We start from the raw sequence: 7776 nt of genomic DNA, 5'->3' as shown, positions 1-7776 counted from the left end.
TGAGTTCGGTTACCCATTAAGTACCCATCAGGTCTTTAAATCTAGTTTTCGAGTTGGGTTCAGGGAAAATAAGACATGGATTAGATCACGCATACACATCCCACTTTAATATGCGGTCTCTTCATCATTTAATTAATTTTACTATTAAAACTAAGTATACCCAACGTAGACCCGACCTGAGCAGACTTTAACTCATGGACCTGGCCCAAACTCAAGTAGACGAAGTTCTTAATTGAGTTCAAAAGGTGAGACTTGAACCTGAGTTGATTTCTTTATGGGTCCAAAAGATGGGACTTGGACCCATTAAAATCGAGGGCCGGGCTCATTGGGTATCTGTTGGTACAGGTCCCCATTGATAGCTATATTTATTATAGATATATTAGGAATTGTTTTAATATTTGAATTAATAGATTTTTGGAAGATAATCAAAAGATAAGATTCATAATCCCATAGATGCTGAAAATATCATTTGAGAGGATTTAATCACATTTGTTGAGAGAGGATTTTGCAAATCCCACACATATGTGAAGCCTAGCCACATAAATCTAAGTATATGTACCTATTTAAAACATGTATTTGGCATCGATACCAGGATGATTCTGTTATCGGTGGCTCAAAATTGACTAGCATGATGGTTAGAATAATGTGTTTTTTAGGATTGATCCATGAATGATACAGCCTATCACTTGGACCATTAGATTGACTTGAGAGTTATAACAAGTTGTGGCCTTCTATGATGTCCATGTGACATCCACTCATACCGGTTTCTCTAGCTCATGTTAGGATGTAATCCCAAAAATGAAGCAGATCCAAACATTAGGTGGGCCACGCCTAAGAAGTCATGGGGATTGGGCTCTCGGGGACCACAGAAGTTTTGAATCAGGTTGATATTTGTGTCTTCCCTTCAGCATGGTGGGAAACTAGGAATCACCTGCAATGAGTTTGACCAGTATGAACATCATGGTGGGCCCAATAACATTTAAATTGTGGGCGTTCAATCCCTGTTATTTCTTGTGGTGTGGCCCACATGAGTTTTGGACCTTGAGCTGGAGAAATTGATGGACAAAATGGATGTCACATGGACATCTAGCTAGTATTTATTGTGGGTAGGGCTATCAATGGGTCAGTGGACCCATGGGACCGGAGCAACTGACCCGATTTAAATGAGCCAGGGTCCAATTTCCACACCCATTCCAAAAAACTGAGTTGGGCTCAGGTCCTGTTCTTTATACCCATTAAGAAAATGGATACAATCAAGTTGGTGGTATGTTATAATAATTATACAAGCTAAACAATTAATAGGGTTAGGTTTTTCATGAGGAAATGTACAAGTGGGACTGGTTGTGTTCTACTATCCATTAGGTATCCATCAAGTCTTTTGATTTGGGATTCGAGTAGGGTTTGGGGCAAATAAAAGCATTATTTACATGGTTTAGCCTATAATGGGTGGATTAAATGACACATATATCTATATATTATATATGGTGTGTAAATGGGTAAGTTACATGCTTGCAGCTTAAGAAACTTCATTTCTTGCTAGAATCATTGAAAGTAAATTATATCTCAGTGGATCTGAACAATTAAGAAAGTTTCAACAGGTGAGCATTGAGAACTCAACTGTCATTGTAGCGTGGATATATATACCACAGGAGAGTTACAAGCTAGCAAACAAGGAGTCTGCTCGGGTGGGCCCCTTCGTGATTAGTTTCCAAATATCCTAAACTTGTGTCAAGAACAATAAATAATTAAATAATTAAATAAAAAACTACTAGCCTTATGACGTGCAAAATTATAAATCCCCCTAATTTAGCGGTTAACATTTTCATTAGTAGGTTGGCTAAGTCCATATGCGTGTACAATGCAGCCTACCATCTACACACTACCCACATGTGCCAACGTGGTAGACAGGTGCAATATTCAAGACATCCATTGGTTCGGTCAAACCATATAGATCATCATCATCTAAGCCTTCTCCCAACTAAATGGGTTGGCACTCTGACCATTTAGATGTTCTCGCCAAAAAATTAGGCTGGTCCATTAGGTTGCCACCATGTTAGAAACAGTTGGATGGCTTAGAAAATTCTGCCAAAAATTTCTCAGCGATACACTTATTTCATGAACTGTGCCCCACCTGATTAGTGGACCAAACTGATTCTTGGGAATGCAAATCATCAGAGTGTGGCGCTTCCAATGGGTGAATCGGAACTCATAGCTATCTGCCATGTCAACACATGTGGTGAGCTGCCTTAGCCTGACCTGAAAATACAAGGGTTAATGACAATCTGGCATTTTCTGAAAATTTCTCTTTGTTGGGTTAACAATAATCTATAAAGATTTTAATTGGAAACTGCCATATCTTTCTAAAGTTTGCCTCTTACCTCTCATTTGTGGATTTTCTCTGGAGGAAAGGTTTTGTTAGTTTTGTGAATTTGTCACTTGACATGGCAATGTGCTTTCTATGTATAAGAACTTGGTATAGATATGATGAACCTTTATGCGTTAGTATTTGGAGAATCTGTTCTAAATGATGCAGAATGTATTTATATCTCCTAATAGGAATGATATTACAAAGAAACAGATCAAGCTTGACCTTAGCCAACCTGAGGGTGCAAGACACTGGTACTCTCTCTCTCTCTCCATAATATCAAAATAGGTCTCTCTTCTTCCTCATTTTTTGCCATAATATCAAAATAGGAAATATATGTTTTGGTATGGTCAGTTATGGGGTTGTGCAGCAAGTTCATTTTAAGAGGTTCCAGGCTCAATTTGATTGTCATGGTATTTGGAATCAATAGACCTCACATGAGAAAAGCCCAAAGAAGTACTAATAGACCTCACACGAGAAAAGCCCAAAGAAGGACCACACAGATTAGGTGGTATTGCTCTCCCCCAACAATGGTTCAATTTGATTGTTGTGGCATTTGGAATCAAGACATGACCCATTGGGCCCCATTTCAACTAGGACCGGGACCCATAATTGCACTTGCTGAGAGCTTGAGTCCTGCAATTGCCTAAGAAGTTTCATGCCAAGTTTCTAAATTATGTTCTTGGTATCTCGTGTTTAACTCTTTTCTCTTCTCTCAATTTTTTTTTATTATTTTTTTTTGATTTTGTTTATTTTTATTTTACACTTTTGAACTTTGCTTGTTATTTATTTACTTTGCATTAGGCGATGAAGAGGCTAGGTTGGCCTGTGGGTTTGAGTGCCAACCTAAATGAGTTGGGCTTGGGCCTAATATAGACCCATTGTCGGCCCTAGCCCTGTTATATTATGGGCCGGCCTGTGGGTTGGTTAACTGACCTAACATGCTTTTGAGGTGGGTTCAAGCGAAACTAATTAGTGGTCGGTCAGGTTCGAGCTAAAAATATGTACATTTAAAAAAGTGGCTTGGACTTGGGTTGCCACGTAGGGTATTAATTGGTCCTTGGTCCTCCCCCAACAATGGTTCGATGATGTGTTGGGCGCATTAGGGCCCCACCACGCTGTCCATCCATTTATTTTTCAGCTCATTTTAGGGTATGAATCCAAAAACCAAGCATATCTAAAGCTCAAGTGGACCATATCGGATAAGTACACCCACCATTGAAACCTTCCTGAGGCTCATTGTAACGTTATTTGCCATCCAACCTGTTAGTAAGGTCACACGGACCTAGATGAAGGTTAAATACAAATATCAGGGTCCAAAAGTTGTGGCCCACACAAAATTTTAATGGTGGGTATCCAATTCCTAGTATGTGGTCCACTTGAGCTCTGGTTCTACTTCGTTTTTGGAAACATGCCCTAAAAGGACTTGGAAAAACTGATGAATAGAATGGATATACAGCACATACATCATGGGGTTGCCCCACACATCAATCAGGCAGCCTGATCTAAAAAAGGCATGCAGTTTCGTTCCAAAAGATTTACAAAAAACCATCTCAGTTTCCTGTCTCCTTTTTAAGAAAGCTTCTCAATTTTCAAATAACCATTATGTTTGTCAACGGAAGTTGGGGTTGAGCCATGCAAGGGGTGGCCCCATTAATATTTATGTGAACCATCAGGTCCAGGACCCAAAACTTAGCCCCATCCATAATTCACGTGGACCCAATGATTGGAAACAAGGTACAGGGCAATGCTTACCCTCCAAATTGTTTCCCTTCATGTGAGCCATTTGAATCCAATATAGGTCTGATTTTTGGGTGGCAGGCCTAAGGATTAATGTGGCATCTAATGTTCGGAACGGATTTCATATAATCAAGGGTAAATGTATCTTTTAACTTTTTTTCTTTGGTGTGGCCCATCTGAAAAACAGATCGGGCCTAATGTGATATTACACATCTAATGGTCGAAGTGGATTTCACGTACTCAGTGTGGTGGTCCAATCTCCCAACCATTCCTAAACTTGTGTTTATATATTTAAATAATAATAATAATAAAAGACTCCACCTGATTATTATTTTTTACAGGGCCTATACAGATCCACTGATGCACTCTGGCTAATCTATGTAATCTTGCATTAGGCCCAAAGATAAAAATATTAGTTCTCGGGCCAAAAGTCAAGCCAAAAGTCAAACCTATAGGTGATTTAAATAGGCCACACCAAGGGAAGAAATTTCGAGGATGGGGGTTGCCCCGGACAATGTTTCCAATCATGTGGTCCACCTTAATCATAGATGGGGCGTGGGCCTAACATGGGGTGATGAGTGGGAAGTGGATTAGGTGAGACATCAGATCCACTGGGGTGGGTGGGACCGCTTACTGTTGGGCCCACTGTGATGTACCCAACTATCAGGTTTTGGGCTCACAACTCAGCCCCATCCATGATTCATATTGACGATTGGAAATAGGGTACAGGGCTACGCCTACCCTCCAAATTGTTTCCCTTCATGTGAGTCATTTGAAACACTTATAGGTCTGGTTTTTGGGTTGTAGGCCTAAAAATTGATGTGGCATCTAATGTCTGGAGTAGATTTCATATAATCATCACATTCGGCACTATAAAAATTAAGGGTGAATGTGTCTTTTAACTTTTTTCTTCAGTGTGGCCCATCTGAATAACAAATCAGCCTGACTTTTTGTCCTGTAGACTAAAATGGTATTGCATATCTAATGGTCAGAGTGGATTTCATATATACATTGTGGTGATCCCATCTCCCAACTATTCCTAAATTTATGCTTATATATTTGAATAATAATAATAATAAAGACTTTACCATGTGATTATTTTTTTACCGGCTTACCTTGATGTGTATGCAAGATCCGCTCTAGCTGGTTTATGTAATCCAATGTTAGGTCCAGGGATAAAAATATTAGTTGTATAGGTTAGGACCACCGTGATGATATTATATGATGTCCACTCCAACCATTAGAAATTTATGTATAAGGCAAAAAGTCAAACCTATAGGTGATTCAAATAGGCCACACCAAGGGAAGCGATTTGGAGGGTGGGGTTGCCCCAAGCATTCTTTCCAATCATGTGGTCTGAATCATATATGGGGCTAGATTTTGGGCCCTGGGCATAACATGGGGTGACAAGTGGAGCGGATTAGGTGAGACCCGAATCCATCGAGGTGGGTGGGACCCCTGACTGTGGGACCCACTGATGTATTTGACTAAATCCAAGCCGTCCATCTGTATTGAAAGCTCATTTTAGGCTATTATCCAAAAAGTCCATCTGCATTGAAAGCTTATTTTAGGCTATGATCCAAAAAATGAAGCAGAATCAAATTCCAGATGGACCACATATTATGGAAAACTGTGGTGATTGACTATATACTGGGGGGGCTCATCCTGATTATTTTATTTGGGCTCATGTAGAATTGCATTGTTTTGTGGGAGTTTTGTGCTCTCTTCATCAAATTTCATTGTTGTTTGTTTTGTGTTGTGGTATCATAAGGTACGCAAACACCATCTTTTCTTTCCTTTTTTTTTTTTTCCCTCTATAAGAGCATATTTGTAAGTGTGGGAATCGTCATGATTACTTTTGAGATCCTGTCTCTCTCCATAAGTTGGATCCAACTGTGAAGATTCCCTTGGCTACATATGTTAGAAAAATTTCATGAAAGAAAGGATAGGTGTAGAGCCTTGTCAAACTAACAGAATAAAGAAAAGGCCAAAGTTCTCTTATCAGAGAGCACTGCATTGTCCTCTCTCATTTTTTTTAAACTGGTTATGGCGGTAGTCTACTAGTTTCCGAGTGAGGATTTACACTATCAAGCCAGAGCAACAATTATTTTCTGCAATTTTTTTTTTCTGGAAATTGATTAGAGTAAGAGACCTTTGTTATTCTAAGCATACTATAATGAAGTTTGCTTTGATAATGGCGGAGGACATTGATATAGTAAATACTGCTTGATTTTTAGATCATTGAGGTATGGAATGGATTATTTTCATGAGGTTGTAGTTGTTTCTTTGTGGATCACTTTTGATGTGTCTTGAGATTTTTAATGTTCGAAAAAAAGAAAATGATCAAATGTCACACACTCCAATTGTTTTCAAGTGGAAGTAGTCTAGTTGAGCTGCTAACCTTGAAAGACCATGCCTGTGATAAAGCTTCTTTCTAAATTGGAACTTGCTAACTCATTTATAATTTTCTTGTTGTTTCTAGATGTTGCACAGGAAGAATGACAATATGAATCTGAACTCCTCTTGGAAAAGGAGTAAAAAAAAAAAGGGAATTAGTTGCTCTCTCTCTCATACATAAACAAGGGATCATGTATATATGCATGTGAGTGTGTGTGCGCACACGTGGAGGTGCGTACACACATGCATATATTCATGATGCCTTGTTTATTAGTTGGTGAACTTCCACAATAGTCATTCATTTTCCATGACGTGCTTGTTATATGACAGCATGAATTTGGAGCATTTGGCATCCGTTGAGCTCCAATAATTTGTTACTAATTGATGTTGAACTTTTTAGAAGTTAAGTTTGTTATTACTCATTTACTCTAAGCAAGTACCAAACACTATGGGATTTTGGTTTTGTTTTGCACCTACTGAATATAACCTTGTGTTTTTGCCATTTAAAGTATAGAAAAAGGAGTAATGGTTAATTCTCTTGTTGAAGAAGATATTTGTAAAATTCAAATGGATGATGTGTGACCAAACACTTATCCTGTCAATATCGACGAGACCCACTTTTAAATCAGGCCAAAATAGTGGGACTAGAAGTTGATCCAAATACTAATATGAATCCAAGTCTAACGACTCCACTCAATAAGCAGACCTAATTATACTCTTAACAGTGAATAAGCATGGAGCTATATGTGCCTCTTATCACTTTACTCCTTCCCAGTGATTATTTTTAGGTTTTGGTTTGTCCTAGACGACGAGGTAAGGTCCCATGAGTGTGCATATGACTTACTTTTTAATGGATTATCTTTAATAGGAAAAATCTCACACCACTTTACACAATGGTTGATTAGCCATGGAATCAGAGTAATAACTGTCGATATTTAATTAGGATCAAGATAAATAAGAACAATCAGACTCTTACTCGAAGATGAAGTTAGGCTTGGATAAAGACGCTACTTGGATTAGGAAGTCACTCATAACAAAATGTCTTTTTAGCTGAAAATACTGGAGCATAATTTAGAATAGACAAATTTTAATAAGGACACTACTTAGATTAGGAAGTCACTCATAAAAAAAATATTTTTTTAGCTGAAAATACTGGGGCATAATTTAGAATAGACAAATTTTATGCATCATCTTCGAAAGGATTCTATGCCAGAATCAAACACTAGGAAAATTTTAATGATTAAGAAATAAATTGATAAAAAGAGTACCAGAGG

At 38.3% G+C, this 7776-nt stretch overlaps 1 long non-coding RNA gene across 1 annotated transcript; it reads left to right on the top strand.

Annotated features, from left to right (window-relative positions):
- The first annotated feature begins 1091 nt into the window (after window positions 1-1091).
- Window positions 1092-3115, top strand: LOC131246053 (uncharacterized). The gene is made up of 2 exons (XR_009171130.1): window positions 1092-2619; window positions 2874-3115. It is a non-coding gene; the product is annotated as an uncharacterized LOC131246053 (long non-coding RNA).
- The last annotated feature ends 4661 nt before the right edge of the window (window positions 3116-7776 follow it).

The sequence above is a fragment of the Magnolia sinica genome, chromosome 5, assembly GCF_029962835.1.
Source record: "Magnolia sinica isolate HGM2019 chromosome 5, MsV1, whole genome shotgun sequence".
Lineage (NCBI taxonomy): Eukaryota > Viridiplantae > Streptophyta > Magnoliopsida > Magnoliales > Magnoliaceae > Magnolia > Magnolia sinica.
Note: the sequence above shows the minus strand (reverse complement) of the source record. Positions and strands in the feature narration are given on the sequence as shown.